Source organism: Fukomys damarensis, unplaced genomic scaffold (assembly GCF_012274545.1).
Source record: "Fukomys damarensis isolate Sample0158 unplaced genomic scaffold, DMR_v1.0_HiC HiC_scaffold_39, whole genome shotgun sequence".
In the NCBI taxonomy this organism is placed as follows: Eukaryota; Metazoa; Chordata; class Mammalia; order Rodentia; family Bathyergidae; genus Fukomys; species Fukomys damarensis.
Genome location: NW_022900951.1, coordinates 124,701,710 through 124,726,254, shown reverse-complemented (window position 1 = coordinate 124,726,254; position 24,545 = coordinate 124,701,710). Strand labels below are relative to the sequence as shown.

Genomic DNA, 24,545 nt, shown 5'->3' with positions numbered 1-24,545 from the left:
AAAAAAAAAAAAAAAAAAAAAAAAAAAAAGAAATAGTGATTATTATTAGGTATCAAATAACAAAACTTTGACTCCTCATAGAGTAATTAAGAAGCCTAATGTTCAATTGGCTTATTTCTCAAATAACTTGTTTCTCTAGTTTACCCCATTCTAAGGCCTGATAATCTTTAGATGCTTAGGATGAAAATTAATGTCTACCAGCTTTAAACTTCTTACAAATGCATAGGGTTTTATTTTTCTAGAACTGGTATCCAAGGGGGACTCAAATAAACAAGGGTAGGGTGGGTAAAATCAACAATGTAAACACAGAGTGAAGAAACAATGAAGAAACACAGTCTAGTTACATACCAATCAAGCCACGCTTGGCTTTGCTTTACAAAGTTGTCAGTCTGATTTTACCTTCTGTCCTGTAGCTATCTACAACCTGTCAACAACTCAGGGAGTGGCTGTAACTGCCAAAGGAAGGGTGTGATAGCCATGCCAATGGCTGCTCAGATCTCCTTCCATGGACCATAATACTGGCAACCTCCCACAGCCACCCCTTTGGATCTATCACTGTCCTGCCATTTCATCTGGACTGCATTCCCAGCCAATGACTGAACACAGTGAGCATAGCTTTACAAGCCCATTCTTATGAGGTACAAGACTCCTCTAATGGTTGACATTGGCTCAGAGGCTCTCCACTGGCTTGGATGAACCTTTCCTAGAACCGTATTGTTATATGAGACATTTTAGCCAAACTTCCTTCTGTCCCCCAACTATTACAGGCCACCTTCTTGTGGTAAAAGGCTCTTTTTACCTCCTCTTGCTTCTCTCTGTTATGCTTCATAGGCATTTCCCCCAATACATTTCTTGAAGGCCAAACCCCACAATGGTGTCTACCATTTGGCAGGCCCAAATAAATGCCAGGAGCTCTTGGCTACCTAGCTTTATTTCTGCTGAAGATGTAGAGGGAACCCTTTTCTTCTCACCAGGTCCATTTCCCTAGTAAATGACTTTGATCAGTAGTATGATCTAATGCTTATTACCCCGCCCCGGGAAATTCACATGTTGGAACTAAGCCCAATCTAGGTGGAGCAAGATGGCAACTGAATAAGGTCATCTGATAATCTCTCCTCATAGACACATCGAGTTGAACAGCTATTCATGCAGTAAACTGTTGCACAAGAGCTAAGGAAATCAGCTGGGAGACCACAGTGCCTGCTTTTAGTACAACAAAAACCAAAAGATGCATTGAAGAAGACAGGAGAGACAGAGCTGCCCATGTCACCTCCTCCTGCACTCTAAGCAGCCCAGCCCAGAAAGAGGCACTTTCTGCTTGAGGGAAGGACAGAGAATTAAGTCCAGGTCTTAGACTTGAAACCCATTACCAGGCCTGATGTGGCAAAACCTGTTGTTGGATAAGACCCCGTGACTTCTACTGCTATAAGACTGTTGTGGAACTTAGTGTAGGGCAGATCCTAACCGCTCCCATCTCCAGTCTTGCCTGTGGACAGAAACACTGGAACCACAGCAGCAACAGGCAGCCCATAGCAGTGTGGGCTTTGGTCCCATCCCAGTGTTGTGCTGGCCTTGGAAGTTTGTAGGCTCAGGATGTAACACAACTTGGTGGCACTGGTGGCCATAGGTGTGAAATAGGAGCTTGCGGTTGTTCTATCCATGGGACTCTGCCCAGCACTAAGCAGAATTGTGTAGTGTCTGACCACAGGCCAGTAACTCTGGACAAGGCATCTAGGTCTGCCCTGTCTTTAGAGGAAGGCTTGTGGGTACAGATTGCCCTTTCTAGATACTCTCCCATTTTTTTAGGAACAATACACCAACAGTATATTTTGGACCATTGCGGGCTTGGGTTGCTATATAGTATTTAAAAAGTGACAACATACCAGGAGCAGACTCCCATAAATTCTAGAGCTGGGAACTACTCAGTACCAGAATAATGGAAGTGACTCTAGGCTCAGAGAAAATAAAAGGCCTGCTTAGAATTTCTGGAAGGACAGGTGCAAAGCCGGATTAGGAAGACTGGAATAAATACCCAATTTTTCAATGCTCAAATGACACTGCATGCCAACAAGCATCAGGAGCTTTCAGGAAGGAAACTATGACCTCACTAATATTTAAAATAATGTGCCGGAAACTGACCAGGCAGTAATCAGTACAGGAGAATGCTCAGTGAATTTAAAACAGTTGTTTAAAGGAAAACTCAGTGAACTTGAAGAAAACACAGAAACATTTCAACGGTCTACCAGAGAATTTCACAGAGTCAGATGCAATTTAGAAAATGATGCAAAAAATTTTGAGCTGAAAAATGTACTCAGGGAAATTAAAAATGTGATAAAAGGTATACATAGCAGGATAGATCAAACAGAAGAAAGAAATAGTGAGTTTGAAGACAGGCTATTTGAAAATATACCACTGGAGAAGAATGAAAATGAATGAAGTAAAGAAAGCTTACAGAAACTTTGTAATAGTATTAAAAGAGCAAATCTTTGGGTTATTGGGGTTCAAGAAAAATTTGAGGCTTCTGAAGAGGTAGAAAGTATATTTAAAGAAATATCAACAGAAACCAAGTGTGGCACATGCCTGTAATCCCATCTAATTGGGAGACTGAGGCAGGAGGATTGCAAGTTTATGGCCAATTTGGACAATTTATCATAGATCTGTCTCAAAATAAAATAAGAAAGGTCTGGGGATTAGCTCAGTGCTTCTTGGCTTTAATTTTTCTGAAAAGATAAATGAAAAAGAGAAAGGAGACAAAAAGAACAGAAAACTCCCCAAACCTAAGAAGGATACAAATATCCAGGCACAGGAAGGCGAAAGGTAACTAGTCAAACTGAACTCACATAAGTCTATCCTAAAATATCTTATAATCATATCTTTCTTAGGTGAAAGATAAAGAGAAGATTCTCAAGGGAGCAAGAGGAAAAAAATACCACACAGAGGAGTGTCTCGATTCTAATGATAGCACACTTCTCAGCAGAAACTTTTTAAGCCAGGAGGAGAGTGACATGAGATTTTCACAGGGCTGAAGGGGAAAAAATCCTGTCAACAGAGAATACTGTGCCCAGCAAAGTTATGCTTTAGAAATGAAGGCAATCATGACATTAATATGTTAAGGGGTAGGCAATATAGAAAGATGTAAAGTGTGATATCAAAAAAGTAGGAAGTTTTCTTATTATTGTATTTTCTCTTGTTTTTGGCTGTTTCTGTTCTTATCTCTGTGATTACGTTAAGTTGCTCTCACTTCAAAATAGCTTGCTATAACCAAATTATGTTTTTGTAAGCCCTATGGTAACCATAAAATCAAAATTTGGTAATAGAAAAAACAAAAATAATGAGCAAGGAATGGAAATATACTGCAATTCACTTAATCACAAAGGAAGGCTATAAGAGAGGGAGAAAGGAAAGAACTACAACAAAATTAGAAAACAAGTTATATAATGGCTCTCGTTAAGAATGTAAATGGGTTAAATCTTTCAATTAAAAGACATAGAGTGACTGAATGGATTAAATAAAAGTCCCAACTATATTTAGCTTATAACTTCACTTCATCTCTAATGACACACATAGATTGAAAGCGAAGGGATAGAATAAGACATTTCATGCAAATAGAATCCAAAAGAAAGCAGGAGCAGCCATGCTTATATCCGATAAAACTGATTTCATCTACAATGAATTACAGTACTACTCTCCCCTAAAGAAGGATGTTTCAGTCATTTGTAGGAAAATGGATGACTTTGAGACTATAATGTTAAGTGAAATATATCAGACACACAACTTAAATATCACATGGCTTCTCTTATATGAGAAACCTGAAGTATAAACAATTTAAAAAGCCGGGCATGGTGGCACACACCTGTAATCTCAGCACTCAGGAGGCTGAGGCAGGAGGATTGCTGTGAGTTCAAGACCAGCCTGGGCTACATAGTGAGCTCTAGGTGAGTCTCAACTACATAGTGAGACCCTGTCTGAAAACAACAACAAATTTAAAGAGCAAAACAAAAGCTAATAGGAAGTTGGGAGTCAGATCTTGTGCAAATGGGAAGGAGAGCAAGAGATGGAGGAAGAGGAGAAAGTGGGAGGGGAAAGGGATGAAAAAAAGAATTAAGATGCGTTATGTGCATGTACTAGTGAAGGTACTCATTATGTACTGTAAACTTGTGCTAATAAAAATTAAGAAAATTTAAAACCTAGACTTTATACCAGAAGCAGCAATAAGAGTCATAGGAAGTCATTATATATATATTGATAAAGGGGTCAGGTCAGCAGAGAAAATAGCACATTTAGATATTTAGACCCTGTTATGGTTTGGCTCTTACATGTCCTCTCAAAGCTCATGTGTTGAAAGCTTGGTCCCTTACTGATGCTATTATTGGGGATGGTGGAAACTCTCAGAAGGGGCCTAGTTGGAGGAAGTTGGTCATTGAGGGAGTACCCTTGAAGGATATGGGGACCCTGAGCCTTTTCCCTCTCTCTCTCTTTTGCTTTCAGGACACCATGAGGTAAGCAGTCTTGCTCTCCCATGTCCTCCCAGTCATGATATTCAGCCTCTCCATGGGCCCAAATTGATGATGCTAAGCAACCATAGACTTCAACCTCTGAAACTGTGAGAAAAAAATAAATATTTCCTCTTTTTAAGTTGTGTACCTCAGGTATTTTGTCACAGCAGTGAAAAGCATGTAATATTGGAACACCCAAATATATAAAGCAAACTGAAGACCACAAGGGAGATATATTCTACTGCAATAATAGTTGGGGACTTGAACACCCCACTTTCAGAAGTGGAAAGATCAACCAGTCCGAAAATCAGCAAAGAAACATCAGAGTTAAATTGAACCCTAGACCAAATGGACCTAACAGCTATCTATAGCACATTCCACCCAACAGCTGCCAAATACACATTCTTCTCCTAAGCACATGAACATTTTTCCAACACAGATCTATGTTAGGCCACAAGACAAGACTCAACAAATTTATAAGAACTCAAATCATATTGAGTATCGTTTCTGACCACAGTGAAATAAAGGAAGAAATTAATAAGAAAACCACCGGAAATTATATAAATATATGTAAATTAAATAAATTACTTTGAACAACCCGATGGATCAAGGAAGCAATCAAGAAGGATATTAAAAATTTCTTGAAACAAATGAAAATGGAGACACAACACAAAGAAAGCCATGGGGTACAGCCAAAGCATTGTAAAGAGGAAAATCGATAGGAATTACTATTCTAAACAAAAAGTAGAAAGGTGTCAAATCAACAATATATTGCTATACCTCAGGGAACTAGAAAAACAAGAACAATAAAGGGTCAGGGCAAAAAAATGAAATGGCATCAAATTTACAAAAGATCAATGCAACTAAAAGGTTGTTCTTTGAAAAGATATGAAAACTGGACAAAAAAGGAGAAAGAAAAAGGACTAAGAAAAGGAGATAAAACATTTGCAGAAAAATGAACAGAACTGGAGATCATCATGCTAAGAGAAATAAGTGAGACAAATATCACATATTTTCTCTCATATGTGGAGTTTAGGGTAAAAAGATAGCATGAAGGTAGAATGGTGGCTATTAGAAAGGGAAAAGGGACAAAGAGAAGGGAAAGGAACAAGAAAGGGTAATAGGGAGGGTGGATACAATAAAATATGTTGTAACACATGTGGAAATGTCATAATGAAACCCATTATTTTGTACAGTGAGTATACACTAACAGTTATAATTAAAAGTTTATTAACAAGAGAGAAAAGACAGGCGATTCTAATAAGTAAAATCAGAGATGAAAAGGGAAACATGACTGGTACCACAGACATACAGAGGATCATTAAAGATTACTGTAAACAACCATATGCCGTGAAGTTTGATAATTTAGAAGAAATTGACAAATTCCTAGACACATACACCTTACATACACCTGAATCATGCAGAAACAAAAAAGCTGAACAGACCAATAACAAATATTAACAATAACAAATAATGAGTAATAAATAGTTTCCCATCAAAGAAAAGTCCAGGCCCAGATGGTTTTCCTGCTAAATTTTATTAAACATTTAAAATGAACTAAGGTTGTCCCAAAACAACAGAAGAGGTGGGAATTCTTCAAGCACTTTCTGTGAGGCCAGAATTAACCTGATCCCCCAAACCAGGTAACATGCAACAAAACAAGAAAACACAGGCCAAAATCTTTGATGAGCATAGATCAAAAAATCCTCAACAAAATACTAACAAAGCAACTCCAACAGCATGTTAAAAAGGTTATTGACTATGATCAAATGGGATTCATCTCAGGGATGCAAGGATGGTTCAATATAAGCAAACTAATAAGTAATACAGCATATCAACAGAATGAAGTTCAAATACATAGGATCTCAATTGACTGAGAAAAGGCATTCAATACAATTGCTATTTCTTCATAATAAAAATGCTAAATAAACTGGGTGTACAAGAGATGTATTCAGTGTAACAGAGGCATTTATAATAAGCCAATAGCTGATACTATACTGAAAGGGGAAAGGCCAAAAGCCTTCTTTTTAAGATCCAAAACAAGACAAGGATACCTATTCTCTTCACTTGTTCTACCCAGTGCTGGATGTCCTAGCCAGAGCAATTAGGCAGGAGAAAGAGAAGATCTAAACTGGAAGGGAAATCCAAGCATTACTGTTTTCAGGTGACACGAATGTACAGGTTATATAGTATATATTCAGAGTCCAATGAACTCTACTAAATAACTATCAGAGTAATAAATGAACTCAGCAACGTTGTAGGACACAAAAACAACGTACAAAAATCAGTAGCATTATTATATGCCAATAGTGAATTTTCTGAAGTAGAAGTCAAAACACCAGTCTCATTTAAAATAGCTACCAAAAATACCTAGGATGAAAGTTAACCAGAGGTAAAAGATCTCTGCAATGGAAATTAAAAAGCATCGATGAAAGAAACAGAAGAGGGCACAAAAATGGAATTGGAAGAATTCATGAATTGGAAGAATCAATATTGTTAAAATTTCCACACTTGGACCTATAGATTCAATGCAACTCCTATCAAAATACCATATATTCTTTATATAACTAGGAAAAAACTGATCTAAATTTTGTATTGGACTACAAAATACCCAAATAGCCAAAGCAATCTTGAGCCAAAATGACATCATCAATAACAACAACTTGCAGGAGACATTATACTGCCTGACTTCAAAATATAGCACAAAGCTGTAGTAATCACAACACCTTGGTATTGGCATAAAACAAACCTAAAAATCAGTGTAACAGAATACAGAGCCTAGAAGTAAATCCATGCATCTACAGCCAATTTATTTTCAACATGGGTGCACTGGAGAAAAGATAGCCTTTTCAATAAGTAGAGTTGGGAAAATTGGCTATCCACATGCAGAGGGATGAAGCTAGACCGCTAACTCTCATTAGTTGTAAAAGTCAAGGGGGATATTGTGCTTATTTACCTAGCCCTGGGTTTAATCCCTAGTGAAACACACACACACACACACACACACACACACACACACACACACACACATGATTAAAGACCTAAATGTAAGACCTGAAACTATGGAACCACTAGAAGAAAACAGAGGAAATGCTTCAAAACTTTGGGTGGACAAGAATATTTTGGAAAAGACCTCAAAAGCACAGGAAACAAAAGCAAAAACAGACAAACGGGGATTGCACCAAACTAAAAAGCTTCTGCACAGCAAAGGAAACAATCAACCAACAGAATTCACAGACAACCTATAGAGTATGAGAAAATATTTGCAATATATGCATCTGCCAATGAGTTGGTATCAAGAATATAAAGAACTCCAAAAATTCAAGAATGAAACACCAACCTGATTAAAAAGTGGGCAACATATTTAAGTAGGCATTTCTTAAAAGATGATATACACATGGCCAACAGGTACATGGAAAAAAGCTCAACCCACTAAGTACCAGTGAAATGCAAATCAAAACTACAATGGGGTATCGCCTCACCCTAGTAAGAATAGCTGTTACCAAGAAGACTAAAGATAACAAGCTCTGGTCAGATTATGGAGAAAGGAAATCTTTGCACACTGTCGGCAGGAACATAAATGAGTACAGTCTTTATGGAAAACAGTATGGAGGGTCCTCAGAAAAAAAATCCAAACAGAACTACGATATGATCCAGCAATCCTGCTGCTGGGTTTACATCCAAAGGAAATGAAACCTGTATGTCAAAGAGAGTTTTGCACTCCCAGGATCCCTGCAGCACTATTCACAGCAGTAGTAACAACCTAAGTGTGTATCATTGGATAAATGGATAAAGAAAATGTGGGAACATGTGCATAGTGGAACACTGTTCCACCATAAAAATGACACATTGTCATTTGTCACAGCATGGATGGAATGGAGATCACTGGGTTAAGTGAAACAAGTCGGAATAGAAAGAGAAGTAGTGTATGACCTCACTCATAGGTGGAATCTTAAAAAGTTGATCTCAGAGAAGTTAAGAGTAGAATGGTGGTGACCAGAGGCTGGGGAGTGTGGGGGTGGTGGTGTAGAAGATGGAGAAAGGCTTCTCAGTGGTACTAAGTGACAGTTATGAGCACGAAGTACTGAGGGTGATTATAGAGAACAGTAATGCATTGTACATTTCAAAAAGCTGGAAGAAAGGACTTTGAAAATTTTCAGCAAGAAGATGATAAATGCTAGAGGAGATATGTTTAACCTGACTTAAACATTATACAAGGCATACATGTGCTGAACATTAGATGGTATCCCATTAATAGGTATAATTTTTCAGGATTTTATGTATCAGTTAAAATATATTTGAAAGAGAGAAGAAACAGAATTCCCTGTGTAGTGTTTTTGGCAGATTAGGCCTTGCAGAAATGGTTATGTGAGTGGCACTCTCATGACAAGAATTCGCACCCTGACCAAAGACAGGAGGGGGAATTGGCCTCTTCCACCACGGCGAAGTTCACAATAAATCACAGCTCGCTGATCTCATTTCTGTCTGAGATGTATTGTGATTTCCCTTCCTCGCTCCAGTCATGAGTTGGTTGCTGTAGCCAAAGACAATGTAAGTCACGGGAGACCCCCAGTGAGTCTGCTCTCCCAGAGCTCCTGCTAAGGGGACTTAGCTGAGCCCTCTTTTCCTCCTGCCAGGGTGCAGCCTGTGCCCTTCAGAGAGAGAGTTCTGCTTTCTCACCACATTGCTCTGCCTTCCCCATGAGGGCCTTGTAACCCCTGAGGGAGAAGTGCTATCTGTCGGACCCCAAAAGGCAGGCATAAGCATGCCCTACCACTAGGCCTAAAAACACAGACTTTTTTTGTTTGTTTGTTTGTTTGTTTTTGGTACTGGGGATTGAACTCAGGACCTTGTGCTTGTGAGGCAGGTGGTGGAACCACTGAGCTAAATCCCTGGCCCAGACCACTTTTCAAATGTGTGGTTGTCTAATGATAATGTGATCCATCAATTACATTAAATGCAGGCACAACCTTTCAATTCAACATATACAGGATAATAATTTTGGTGGGTTTGTGGATTTTATTACCTACCTTCTCTAAAGGAGTTACTTCTAAGTGTTTTGTTTTCCTTGATTTAATTATAAAATTATATTTAATGGTAGAAAATTAAAGCAGTGATGATAAACTGGAAAGTGTGTAATGAATGCATATCCTATCCCCAGATCTGAAGTTGCCTACAGATAGACTCAGGACACAGAGGACAAGAGCCTGGATTTTTAGCCAGAAGCCAGGAGAATCAGGCCATTGACGTAGGGCCAATCATGCCCTAGTCTCACTGGAATCCCACTTCCCCAGTGGGAAAGAGCGTGGCTCACCCAGTGCAGCTCCCCAGGCCGAGTTGTGTTGGGCATTCGGTGAGTCTGAGGGGCCTCTACTGCCTTCATCCAAGTGCCAGTCTACAAACTGTGTGTGAGATGGGAAGGAAGGAGCTGGATGCTTGAGGGGCTGATGTCTTAAGAGGGGACTGTGAGTGCCTGGCAGTGGGTTGCCGGGGGCCCCGGTGGGCACGAGGTTTCCAGAGGTGGCTGCAGATGCCACGGTAACTGGGATTCCCTACTAGTGTGTTTGTTTCTTCAGATGACTTGTGTTTCATTCCTTTGGCACACCCACAAGTGTAGGCTGTGTGATGTGTTGTAGAAATTGCTAAGTGGTTACCCATTGTAATAAAATACTGTGGCTGGCACCTACTCCCAGGCTGCTGTTCATATTACTTGTGCAACACATATTTCCTGAGCACATACCATGACCTAGGGCCTGTGTTGTGACAGCACTGACAAACAAGGCAGATATGTGATGGAGAAATGCTGAAACAGGGTTCATAATAAAGGCTGATAAATGTCATAAAGGAGCACTGCAGGGTGCTACAGGATGAATGCCAGGAAAACTTAACCCGGTTTAAAAGAGCCTTCCTGGAGGCAGAGAGGTTAACTTGTGACTTAAAGAGAGCAGATGTGGTCTGGTGAACCTGGGAACAAAGTTCTCAACGAATTCTGTCTGCATCACAGCTTCCCCCAGCACTACTCCTATTCTAAGACCTGGTAGCTACCATTCAGATAGGGAGAATGCTTGCTAAGTGAGGCCTAGAGAACCAGGGTGGCCCTAGAAAGAGTCACAGAGTCATCTCAGAGTGCTATGCTGCAGAAGAGGGAGTTGAAGGATGGAGTGAGCAATCTTCATATTTCTGTTTCGACCAGTAAATTAACTTCCCTGAAGTCCAAAAGCATCCTTAACTTCACCATTACTTGTCAAAAATGATTATTTGTAAGCCATAGAAGAATTCTAAGGTGTTTTTAGCTGTTTACATGATAGAGCTGGGTGTGTCCTATTTATAGAACATTGTGTCCTAAGTTGGTATACAAGATGTGATAGGAAACTATGGATAATATTTAAATTAACACAATTTATTACAGTAAGACACATTGCCATGAATCCCCCTCAAAATCTTCCACCTCACTTTGAACACACATATCTCATCATTTTTGCCACTTTCTGAAATAGCTCTAGAAGTCTTTTGTTGTGATGTAGCTGCCTCAAAGGCCTGAATCAATTCAAAATGTTTAGTTTTTATGTGTTATGGCTTATAGCTGGATGTCCTCCCCTCCCCTGCAGCCTCATATGCTCATAGGTGGGGCTTTTGGGTGGGGACTGGTTCCTGGGTATGATATTGGATCAGTTCCCTGATGGGTTTATGGTTGGGTGTGATGTTGGGAGGTGAAGTCTGGTGGGAAAACGTGGGTCACTGTGGGTGTGATTCTTCCCTGCTTCCTGCCTGCCATGGACTGTTTCTCCTCTGTGATGCCCCTGTGCCGTGCCACCCTAACCTGGAGCTAGCCAACTATGGACTGCACCTCTACAAACTGTGAAACAAAATAAACTTCTCCTCCTTCAACTTGTGAGTGTTGGGTATTTTGTCCCAGCAGTGAGAAAGTAACTAAGACTGGTCATTTTGACTTTGATGACGAGTCAGAAATTGCATAGTGCGAGATCCGGTGAATAAGGTGGACGAGGAGAAAATGTATAGTGTTCTTAGGAGCCCGCCTTTTTGTTTGATGGCACTGTGCAGCAGTATTCACTACATCTTTTTTATCACATTTCAAAAAGACATTCGCGAAAAAGGACTTCTAGAGCTGCTTCAGAAAGTTGCAATAATGATAGGATAACTATTTTGAGGGAGATGAATGGCAATGTGTCTTTTAATGTAATACATTTAAATATTTTTAGATAGTTACCATATATTTAGATCACACTTCATAAAATCTCAGAGTTCTCAATGTTAGAACTCGAAGGGCTCATAGGGATCACCTACACCAGAGGTTCTCAAAGTTGGGCCCTAGGAGCAGTGGCAGCAGCATCCCTTGAGAACCTGTTAGAAATGCAAATTCCCAAGTCCCACACATACCTATAGAATCAAAGACTGTGGGGGTGGTACTCAATCATTTGCATTTTAACAAGTTTAGAACACACTCCATTGGGAGAACCCCTGGTTTCATCCAATCCCTTTCCTTTCATTATACAGAACAGAAGAGTGAGTCCTGAGAACAAGGAGCACTTGACTCCCAAGATGGGCCTTATTACTCCTGTGTGGCAGAGGATGATATGGGTGGATGGTTGTTGTGGTTTATAGCTGGATGTTCCCTCAAAGCCTCATGCGATGATAGGTGGGGCTTTGGGAAGATGATTGGATTATGAGGCTTTACAACAACTTGCTGTTACAGGGTGGGGCCTGGTTGAAAGACGTGGGGCACTGGGGGCTTTGGGAGAACCTGGCTCTACCTAAGGCTCTAGAGGAAGGACACTTAGCTTGGCTGACATGAAAGTCCCAGTAGTCATATGATCAATTCAGGCCAATAAACTCAAAGTTCCCAGGAGGTTCTGGGAAAGAAGCTTCCTTGCTGTTTTGACAGATTCTCTAGCAATTCTCCTACTCTCTGAATGGGGGTCACGAGGAAGCTGGAAGCCCTCCGAATAGCTGGCTGCTACTGTGTGTCCACAAGGGGGAGCCAGCTACAGGATGACACCCACACTAGGAAAGACAAGAGGAGATGGGCAGAAAGAAACAGCATCTGGTGAAACCGTTGAACTATTTATTGATTCAAACCAACACTGAAGTCTCCTCATCCACTGGACTTTCACTTACAGGATTCATTAGGTCCCCTCCATTATTTAAGCCAGTGACTGAACTGTCTGCTACTGGCAAATGGACGCATTCTAAGTGGCAAAGAATCTACTCTGGCCTCAGTGTGGTGTCTTCTTTCACCTCCTGCCTCACATTAGAAAACACCCTATTTATAATGATGGGGCCAAGGACTGTTGCTCAGCCTTGAGTCACATTTCTTTATCTATAGACAAGTTTACTTAAAGAGAAATCTGACACACCTGAACTGTCCAACACATTCCAGCAAACACATTCAGTGGAGATCAGATATACAATCTCGGACTCTTCCCTCAGATCTGAAGTGTGTTACCCAAGCTCTTAAAATGCATTAGTTGAATGTGATACACATTTTAGAAGCAGTAGTCTAGCTTAACAACATTAAGAATTTCTGGATCATATTCAATGCCGATGCAAACTTGAATATGTACTTTGTGGGTTTCAGTGAAGAAAATAATTGATGATCCAAACTGGAATTCATCTATAGAAACTAGGCAGTGCTATTTCCTAAAAGCAATTATTAGAACCAAGCTTCTGAATTTTTAAATCCTTTGAAAAGTCCAAGAACATACCAGAATGTCAAGATTTGATTTCAGAGATAATCATGAAAGAAAACACACACACATAAAAACTGAGAGCCTATAAGTGATACTGCTGTGCAGGTACTTGATGGCTCCAAAAATAGTCGTGAAAATTCAGTCTTTTTCTTAATCCCTAGTTTAATAGGAAATAAAAGTATGTACCGGAAGGGTGGAAAATAGGCACCAATTAAGTACAGAGTTATAGATAAATGCTTATCAATCTCAGTGTATACACAGAGGGGAAGTGGTGAGTTGGACCTGGCATGGACAATAAGCTCAGGGTGTGTGTGTGGATACAACCTCTGCAAATGGGTGGTAAGGGAGCAGGAACAAAGAAGATTGTTGGGAACAAGGAAGGTGAGCCTTCTGGCTTCTGGTCTCCAAATATCCTGGGAGCACTTCAGTCAGTCTAGTAGAGCCTTACCCAGGGGGCATCATGTCAGTGCCCTATGCTCAGTTCATAGGGAAGCATCCAGGATAGGAGCAAGTATAAGGTGTGTGTGTGTGTGTGTGTGTGTAGACTCATTGGAAATATCACTGTTTAAATGTCTGAAGGACTTGTTAGCCTTGAGGGGCTGTATTGGACTTGAATGTTGATCAACCTAAAGATTTTGTAATTTGTCTCAACAAAGGATTATAAAATCCAAACTGAATGTCAGTCTATCTCTGACAACTTACAAGAAGATTTATTGCTTATAGCAGGGACTTGATGGGGCTTTGTAAGTTCCTGAGGCCATGCCATCATTTCAAAAGCTGACCAATATAGTTTGTTAGTCAGCTTTCTGTCACTGTGGCAAAATACCCGAGAGTAGTCAACTTAAAGAAGAAAAAGGTTTATTTGGGCTCATGACTCTGGGACTTTCAGTCCGTTGTCATTTGGCTGTTGTTTCTGAGTCCATGGTGAGGCAGAATATCACAGTGAGGACACCACACAACAACCAGGAAGGAAGGAAGAGGAGGAGGACGAGGAGGAGGAGGAGGAGGAGGAGGAAGAGAGGAGAGAAAGGGCTGAGGGTGAAATGTGGCCTTCAAGAGCATACTCTCAAGGATCCACATCCTCCAACTGGGCCCTACCTCCTAAGCATCACCTCCCAGTTACCCATTTAGCTCTGAATCCATCAATGAATGAATCCTTTAGTGAGATTATATCCCTCATGATCCAATCAACATCCAACCGCCCCACCTCTGAACACTGTTGCATGGGACAAAGCCTTCAATGCATGAACTTTCCATGGAACAACTTAGATCCAAACCCTAACACGTACTGCTATAACAGATGAGTCCTTGGTTATAATCTTTCCCTTTGTGGTATGAGGTAACTTCCAAATTTGGAAAAGTGTTACCCGCCACTAGTTGCTGAAGAAAGAGGTAGGCAGAATAGATCTGTCTGATCCCAGATCTCTGTTAATTCAGAAGGAATCATCATGGTCAAGGCCATTACCAGAGGCTGCCTTTCATACCCATTCTACTCCTTTTATCTATATCAATCTTGAACTACAACAATTAGTGGGCACTTCAGGGGTCTTTTTGGGTATGTGGGGTGGAAGAAGGAAAATCTTTGTGATATAATTGTTCTGCTAAAGAAGACACCTCCAAATTGGAAGTTAATAAAGGAAATGAAAGAAAATAGCAATATAGCTGTCAAGATAACAAAAACAAATAAAAAACAAAAATCCAGAGATAATTTCTGCAAGGAATGCAGAACCTGTGCTTGCAAGCTAATAAAATGAACACTAATTTTTTAATGGAGCTTGCTATAGTTTGGATTTTGAATGTTCCCCCAAAGGCCCATTATGGTAAAGTCTTGATCAGCAGCCTGTGGTGCTATTGGAAGGTGGAGGGGCTTAGTGGAAGCAAGGTAGGTCATTGAGAGCGTGCCCACGAAGGGGATGTTGGGACACTGGCCCCTCATTTCTCTTTTTTTGGTGAGCAGCTTTACTCCATCTTGTGCTTCTAGGTATGATGTTTGGCCTTGTCACAGGCCCTAAAGCAATGGAGCCAACCAACCATGGACTGAAATGTCTGAAACTGTGGGCCAAAATAAACCTTTCCTCCTTTAAGTTGATTGCCTGAGGTGTTTAGCCTAGCAACAGAAAGCTGACTAATGCAAAGCTCACTTAAATACAATCAAATGTTCTTATTTTTTTTGGTTTTTTGAGACAGGGTCTCACTATGTAGTTGAGACTGACCTGGAACTCACTGTGTAGCCCAGGGTGGCCTTGAACTCACAGCAATCCTCCTGTCTCAGCCTCCCAAGTGCTGGGATTGCAGGCATGTGCCACTATGCCCAGCTACAATCAAGTATTCTGTTACATTTTAAGTATAACAGGACAAGAACATAGGCTAAATAACCTTTGGAACATGCTCATTTAATTCTGTGCTACTCAAAAAGAAATAGTGGAGTTATCAATACACTGTGCACAAATGAAGACCACTCCCTGCTCCCAGGACTGACTGTAATTTATTGGTTTATGTTAGGAGTGGGGATGGATGTATCTTAAGTGGGAAAAAGCAATAAAATGAGTGGCTTGAATTTCTAAGCTAGATTTTTTTTTTTTTTTTTTTTTACTTATCCTGAGTGGTTGTCACTGTAGTATGTGAAAAGGCAAGCAAAATTCTTGCTTTGTCCCTGTAAATTGCATTAAATGGTGACAACAATAGCAGCAGCAGTAGCAATAACAAAACCAGTGCAAATTATTACCAGAAGTACAAAACTGTTATTTGTTGGGAGTGTAGTAAATACATGTATTCAGACATTGCACAAGTGCTGTAGAAACACAAGCCCAACAAGACCGGAAAAATGCTTTGCGGGCTCTGTGTGGAGAGGCAGAGTTTTCCCTTCTGCCTAACATGAGCATATGAATTCATCAGTCTCTTAAGCCTTGAAGACTGACAGTTGCTATCAATAGTTACCTTAAAACACTCATCACAAGAACTTAACATTCTGCAAAGGCTATCAGATGCACCTCATTATTGGTTCATTCTGCTTATCCATTCAAGGGCTCCTTCAGCTGCCACTTACAGAGTTATATAAGGCATCTTCCTGTGGCTAAGGAACATATAGTCGAGGCAGGTAACAGGCAAGATGCAAATAACTCTCATTAAGAAGTGGACATCCCTGAACGGGGAGAGGCAGAAGCCAAAGGCGTTGTGAGCTAGGTTATGAGCAATGACATTAATGACCAAGTACATCAAGTTTCCAAAAGCCATATGGGCACTGGTCAAAGGAAGTGCAAGAGATGCATGGTTCCTACTTTATGTGTCAGTGCCAAGGACTAAGCATCCAGTTCTCATTGTAGCTTTAACCTTTTCTGGACTGTGTTCCAAAGCCCAGCTTTTGCTCTAGGGGGCCAGTTTACATGGAGAGCCAGTTCAAGGGGGAAAGGCACTAGCATCATTGTATAGCTCCCATGTCACTTGGCAGACTGAGTTTTCTCTAGTCATGTGAGTGCACCAATGAGCCGATAAAGCATGTGGGTTTCTTTTCCCATTCATAAGAGAGATGTCATCTCTGTTTACAGTCATTTCTTTGTTCTCCTGCCCACAGGTTGTCATGTCTCCAAAATGCCTAGAGAAGGACAGCCTTTTTGGTGAGCTGCCCAGCCCAGTGTGGGCCCAGTTACTCCATCCTGTGTTGAGCTTTCATGCACCTCACTCAGGCACGCAGGAAACTCAGATGGCCCATGCAGTACGATGGATGGACACACAGCCAATGCTGCTCTTCCCTAAGATGGGAGCTGGGCAGCTCCTCCTGCTGCCACTGTTAGATTGCACACTCATAGTACTGGAAAAGAAAATACTGCTTTTGATTAGCAGAGGATTAGCAAAAAACCTGCAGGTATTGTTTTTTTTTCTTCTTCTTAAAATATTTGGTAAGACATCCAGGCACGTGTCACTTAAATGATGGGGACATTTTGAGAAGCATGTCACTGGGTGATTTGTCTTTACAGGAATGTCTGCAAATACAGTTATGTAAGCCTAGATGGTACAGGTCAACCACATGCTGTGGCCTCTCCATGCAACCAAGAGACTTGTTCTGCATGAGCTGCATGCGGCTACTGCCATCGTTAAAGGGTATGACATTTCACAGTAAACCTTTTTATTTATGCATGGAGGAGAGAACTCTAAAATAAAGACCAAAAGTATGGCATGGGAAACACATCAACTAGCAACAGCCTCATTTATTATTATCATTAGGAATGAGGTACTGTTCATAACTGCACACACTATCCTTTTACATGACCACTGGCACAGTAGGTCTTTGACAGTGGTGCCACCACACACAACATAATGCCCAGTGCACCAGAAACAACCTCCAAGGGGCACAACATAGAGCCACAAAAGCTATGATGCCACTAGGTGAGAGGAGTTATTCAGATCCATTGTAATCCTATGGGACCACTCTCATCAATTTGATTCGCTCTGACAGAGGCATTGTTTTACAGTGCACAGCTATACAGATAGCACCAAATGGACCATTTTAACCTTTGCAAACTGTACAGTTTAGTGACATTACATGTTGACTATGTTGCACACCCCATCCTCACTGTCTAACTGCACAACTGAAACTGTACCTGTCATCTGTGTGAGTCCCAGCTGCACATTTTCCAGTCTAACATGAAATATGCCCACGTGGGTGAAGGAACAAAATTTAAGGAACCAGGTAGATAGGGGCCCTTGTTCTGCTCAGTCTTTTAGAAGCTGCTGTTCAAATGAGGGTCAGAACGGCCATTGAGGTGGGTCTGGAGGTGGAGTGGGGTGATCTCTGTGACCCTTTTGGTGGTTTTCAGCTTTCAACAACCTCCTGCTTTAGCTGAGGGGAAAACTTCCTTGAGAAGCCCTCATCCAGCAAAGAAAAACTACAACACAATACCAGAAGCAAAGACAGTGGTGTCACTGTGGGCAAGATGCTACCCCATGCTGTTTCAACTCCTTTTTTTTTTTAAAAAAAATAGAAACTCTTTGGGATGGTGTAATGGGGTGCTTTCAACCTAATAAGCACCTTTGTCCCGTGCTGTCCATGGTAGGTCAGTCCCGGGATTTCCCTCGGATCTCTAAGTCCCTGGGTGCTCAAGTCCCTGACATAAAATGATGTAGTCCTGGCACAGAACCTACCCACATCCTCCTGTACACTTGACATCATCTCTAGATGACTTACAGTGCTGTGCAATGCAAATGCTGTGGGAACAGTTGTTGCACTCTATTGTTTAGGGAATAATGGCAAGAGAAAAGTCTGTACACGTTCAGCACAGATGCATTTAAACAAAAACCTCTTTTCCATCCACAGTTGGATGGATCTGCAGATACAGAAGCCACAGATATCTGAGGGATACTGCTTTGTACTTTATGCTATCCCTTTTAAGCCAGAAGCCACAGGGTCAGAGTATACAAAGGTGCCTTACAGAGTGGGCCCAGGCAGTGGGATTTGTCTGCCTTCAAGAGCCACAACAGGCTAAAGGTACCAAAAAAAAAAAAAAAAAAAAAAAAAAAAAAAAAAAAAAAAAAAAAAAAACTGGGAAAAGGTTTCCAGAAACCCCTGATGTGATGGGGGGGCAGTAAAGGATCTGAGAGGGAAGTTTTAAGAGAGGATAGCTAATGGCACGTGGAAATCAGAAAAGAAACTGAAAACACAAATTGATTCTTGGTAACATCAGTACTTACATTAGTAAGTGCTGAGCCTGCACTGCCCAAACTCAGCAGGCTTTGGCATTTCATTTCCTGGCAGTGCAACACTGAGATATCAGTCCCTACATTTCCAAAATGTTTTTTATACTGGGCCTCATCATAGTTCCTCTCAAAGTAGCCAAAAAATGTTTTCCCCAAATTAAATAGCTCTTTGTGGCTCAATTTAGACAGAAAGGGAAAACTAAGCCTCAGCCTACCATCATGCTTATGAACAAAATCAGAACATTCCCGCGGGAGAATGCATCCCATTCCATCTGAGAGAGATGTATGCACGTAAGCAGGGCGGGCCTGGGCTCTGACCCTTGGGCTCTTTGCAGTCTGCCTTGCAGATCCCTCACCCTTCTTCTGGGGTTGGAGGCCCTTTTTTAGTTGCCAGTTGGCTGGTGGGCAGCCCAGAGCTTACCCCGAGGGGCCTCAGCTCTTGCATTTCTCCAGGGCTAACTTGGAAACAAATCCCCAATGCTCACTACTAGAATCAGTGAAATACAAAACATCAGGATCCCTTCTCTGTGAGCTTGGCCAGCAGCACTGCCTTTTCCCAACCCTTTCCTTCAAAACAGGGGAAGAACCCAGGGAAAGGAGCTGACAGGCCCTTCTCTGACAACATATGGTACAGCTGATTTGATGGGGGTTATGCATCTTAGCAAGCTAAAGGGCACCGTGAAAATGCTGAGCGATCCTGAGAATAGAAAAAGGCTCACTTTCCACCTTTTCTGACTCTCGCTGAAAAGGGCGCAGAAGCAGCTTTGAGCAGAATAAGGAATTCTTTGAGCCTCACTAACGTGGCTTGAACATTTTTGTTTTCAGCGGGAGGTCATAGTACAAACACAGAGAATTTCATTTGCAGTCCTAATTGAGACAGCGGTAATTAAGGGCTATGCTCGAGTGAGCAGGCTACTCTAGCCTTAGAAGCCCAAACCGAAAGGAAATCTTGGGTTTCTGCAGATTCTTTTTGGAGGCTTTGTGGGTGGGGGTGGGTGGCGGAGGTGAAGGTGGGAGAGGAGAAAGCAGAGGCAGCGCTGGGGCGTCCATCTGAGGTCTCTGAGCGAAGGCTCCAGAAACAAGGCAGACAAGAAATACCAAGCCCCTGATGCCACGACTGACCAAGACCAGCATTCCTGGAGACCTTGGTGCCGGGCAGGCCAGCAAGTCTGCCTGTCACTGTCACTCTTGTACACAGCCTCTGACTTACCCACTATCATTGTCTATGGGTCTTCAAGAGGCAGATGGCCTCAGCCTGCTCTGAGCCACTGGGGTTGGATCCTTAATTCTCCCTCCTGTCTCCCCTGAATTCATCCTCGGGTCACAAAACTCCTAGCACCTCAGCTGTCCATGCCTGGAATTGGGAGAACTTGGCATTGAGTGCAGCCTCCGGGCATGCTGGGAGCCTCAGAGTCAAGGTCTCTACTCCACAGTCCTGCACTGCCTCCCTTCAGGCCCTGGTGCTGGGAGAGCTGCACTTTGGAGGGCCCAGCGTGCCAGGGTTGGACCCCATCTCACATGGAGCTGCCCAGTCCCCTTTCTATGCCTAGCCGCCCCACACTGCCAAAGGCAAACGGTGAGCTCACCTAAATGGAGGAGAGGTGAGGCTTTTTGTTAAAAAAAAGAAAGCAGAGCAGACCCAGGAGGGGCTCAATCCAGCCTTCTCCAAGGCCAGCTAAATTCTCCTTTCTCTCTCCTCTCAAAATTTGTCAAAATAACATCATGTGCCTCTTGGTCTATTTCTCTGCAGCTGCCCTCTTCCCCCTGTGCCTCGAGGCCTGCCTCAAGGATCAGATTCCAGGACTTTTTGTTCTTATTCCAACTGGCCACCATCCACATCCCTCCTCCCCATGCAGCCACATTCCCTGTCCTGCAGATCTGAGCAGGGCTCCAGTACACGCACCGAGGGCGCGCTGGTTGGAGGCTGCCTCTCGTAACTGCCATTGCCTTGATGGACTTGTTTTCCTCTGAGGAAACATATGTCCCATTCTCTGGTGGCCGATGGTAAAACTGTACTGTCTCACAGTGTTGTACAGTCTTCAGGCTGAAGAGGCATCCAATCAGCGGGGGGTAAGGTGGGGAATCCAGTGGAGCGATTTGGAGGGTCATTAAAATCGTAACAAGCTAGGGCTGGATGTCACAGGCGAGTTAAAGATCCCACCCTCAACAATCAGGTGTACATCTCTAACTGTAAATTCAGGTACAAGAAGTTCTAAAAGCCAATTTTATTTTTGTAAATTTGGCGCCAAAATTTATTTGGGGGCAGTATTTGACCTGAACTTAAATATTCATATTTCACTGCAACAATAGTAAGGGGCTGCGGCCACATTCCGGGGGGTGGTTGTGTGATACTTGGTATTTGCACCATATTCCCTTTGTCAAGTTCTACATGTTTGTGATTGGAAAGTCACTTGAGCACAGGTATTTCAGATCTAGGGCCACTGGCCTGTACGGGTCGTGGCTGAGTGTGTGCCAGGCATTGTTTCAAACAGCTACATCTCCTTCGTCTTCACAGTGCTCTGTGCCTGGGAGACCAGGCCTGTCCCCATTTTCAGTTTAGGCTCAGAGGGGTAAAGGAACATGGCTCACAGCTCTATCCCAGTCAGTGTTGACAACCAGACTGGAACCTTAGTTCGCGCCGCATCTAGTGCCCTTGCTTAGCCTGACATGCTGAACTGCTTCCTTGAAGCCAGATGCCATTTGCCTTTTACCTTAAGTGGAAGTGAATGGTCCATTGAAATTGGATCATTAACTCAACTGGTAAAGTGAAATCCCTAAAGTTGAGTGCTAGCAGGCTGCAAACAAGAAGGAGCTCCTATAGACAGCTGGGTTGGACCCTTCTGCTCACTCAAGAGTTGGTTTCTCACCTCACATTTAGACACCATTCCTTTCGAAAACCAGGATCCTGATTCGAATGCATCTCCAGCCTTCCCATGGGAAACACTGTCCTCGGGGGAAGTGTCACAAGGGAACAAGCGCCATCTCATTAGGTGATTTGCTTTTTTGGTGGCTTGCCTTGGTCATCAGTAAAACCTGGGAAGTTTGTTTACCTTGCTGGAAGTGAGATGCACAGCCAGAAGTGAGAAGCACACATTTTTTAGCTCTGGAGTCACCATCTGTCTTTCTACAGGGACACCAGCTCTCACCTCAGATACTTGCCCTTCCTTTCCATTTTTTCTCCCCTGGAAGAGTGGCATAGTGGAATCCTTAGGCCTTAACGTTAGTGGGAAGGAACATGGGACAGAACATGTTGACGCATTTTGGCTGCATGTGGAGTAAAGAGCTCGGAGGAAGGTAGGATGAGAACACAAGAACAATGAGCTCAAGAACAAGGTGGTGAGACCCAGCCTGTAAGGCAACATGGCCATTTCCCCTCCGGTCTGGAGTTCTCTGGAGGGGCAGGGTCCAGAACAGGACGAGCCTATAAGGTGTGCAGGTCACACAATTCCTGTAAATCCCATGGTGGGCACAGCATTTGGAGAGATGCTGCTCATGTTCTATCTCAGTCATGGTTTGCAGAACCACATCTTAGCCCCTGAAAACAGGCAGGGTGGTAGAAAGAAAATGCTCTTGGCCAAGCGCTGTTCCAAGTGCTTTCGATGTCTACACATACTTAACCCCAGAGGACTTCTTGTAGCCCCCATTTTGTAGAGGAGAGAATAGGCAAGAGTAAGAAGAACAGAAAGTTCCAGAGACAGTGCCTCATGCTCTGTAAGTGTGTCCGTGAGCTCTGCAGCCAGACTCAGCTATGTGACTTTCTGTGAGAACTGGAGGCCACTGAAGACCTCTCTTGCGCCTTTCTTTCCAACAAAAAAGGCCCCATGCCTCCAAGGACTAAAATGAGAAAAGGCAGGCGAAGTACTGAGTCCCATGCCTGGCCTGGGAAGGTGGCTTCCCATGGCAGTGGCATCCCACATGATAGCCCAGCCTCTCGAGCCCTTTCTGTGCTCCTAGCCGTGAACAGCACAGCTTCCCAATCTTTTTCCCGAGTACTCTCTGCACTTGCATCTAGGTAACGGGTTGGGCGGGATTTCCAGGACTCCAATCATTAAGAATTCTCCGTCTGAGACAGCTGAGGTGGCTCTGGGGTAACATGGCCCATCTCTGACTAGGCCCAGTTGTGGAAGAAATGAAACAGAAAGGCTCCCAGTGTTGGATGGTGAAATGTGCCCAGGGCAAGGGTCATGCCTGCTAGTGAAAGAGACCCTGGGGCTCCCCCAGGGTAGCTGCAGAAGTCCGTGTGAGCAGATGGTAACAGCCCTATAATGAAAGCAAACCACAGTGCTCCTGAATGACAGACAAGGGCTTGAGCTCCCAGAGGCCCTGTCGTGTCCTGTCCTGTCCTGCCTTCCTGCCTGCTGTGTCTATCTTCATGCCACGCAACCTGGCCACTCCCTTGGGAACTCTGCCTGCTGGATGCATCCATGATACGACCAATTTCCAGGCCAAGCACTCTGCTTGGTTAGACTGCAACAAAACAGGTCTCTCCCTAGGGAATTGCCATGGTCACCCTGGAATAAGAGGTCAGCCCCTGACAGGTGCTTCTCTTAGGCCAGGTCCTTCTGTTCTGTGGAAGAGGGAAGCACTGCAGGAAGTACACTGAGAACAGTCTGGAGAGGACAGTGCCCAAGCCTTAAGGAGCTGGATCAGAAAGATAGAAAGGGGAGGGAGGGAAATTTGGGTGCAAGGAACCGAGGGGCTAAAGGCTAAGTCTGCACTACAAGCACTTGAAGGTAGAAAGCAAATTCAAAGCAGGGCCCCACAGGCTCTGAGTCTAAGGAGGTTGGTGGGGACAGGCTATGGCCCTTTGGGGACATGTGAAAAAGAGGGGAACACAATCAGATCACTGGTTTAGCCCGGCAACTCTTACAGCAATGGTTGATTCACAGGGGGGCGGTCAGTTATGGGTCAACTGTATGATTTCACGCAATGAATCAACATGGGCCAGACTTGGGCAAGGCTAAAACAACGGAAAGGAAGACCAAGACTGACAATATTTCAAGCAGGCAGAGCTGTGCCACGGTGTCCGTGGAGCCCTGCCTGCTGTTATGCACACCTTCACACAAGCCTTGTGGCTGCCGTCTAGGGAAGAAGACATAGACTAGGTTATAAAGGCTGGAACCCATGCCCCCGCCCCGGCAGCCTGTCGGCACCACTGTCTCAGCTGCTTGGATGAAGCCAGCTGCCATGTTGTGAGATGCTCTATGATGGTCATGTGGCAAGGGACCCAAGGGGGCCAGTAGCTATGGCCTCAGTGCAACAGCCTGCAAGGAACTGCTTCATGCCAGCCACCACCTGAGTGTTTGGAGGTAGGTCCTTCCCCACTGAAGCTTGAGAGGACTGCAGCCTTCTGTGAGATTCTGAGCCAGGAGACCCTGATGAGCCATAGGACTCCTGACGTGCAGAAAGTGTGAGCTAATGCAGGTGTGTGGCTGGAAGTTGGGGCTCTGGGATAACTGGTTATGCAACAATAGCTAATTCATACAGACAGGGACCCGAGCAATGAAAAGCAGCAACCGTGATAGATGCTACCGGGAGTATCAGCTGCATCTAATGACTGAAATGATTGCGGGAGGTGAGGGGGTGAGAGAAGTGAAAGTCGAAGGTAATTTTAAGAAGAGCATAGGCTCTGTGGCAAGACTTCCTGGCT

At 43.2% G+C, this 24,545-nt stretch overlaps 1 protein-coding gene across 2 annotated transcripts in view; it reads right to left on the bottom strand.

Annotated features, from left to right (window-relative positions):
- Mamld1 (mastermind like domain containing 1) overlaps positions 1 to 24,545 on the bottom strand; it is a 112,278-nt gene that overhangs the window by 16,960 nt on the left and 70,773 nt on the right. The window lies entirely within an intron of this gene.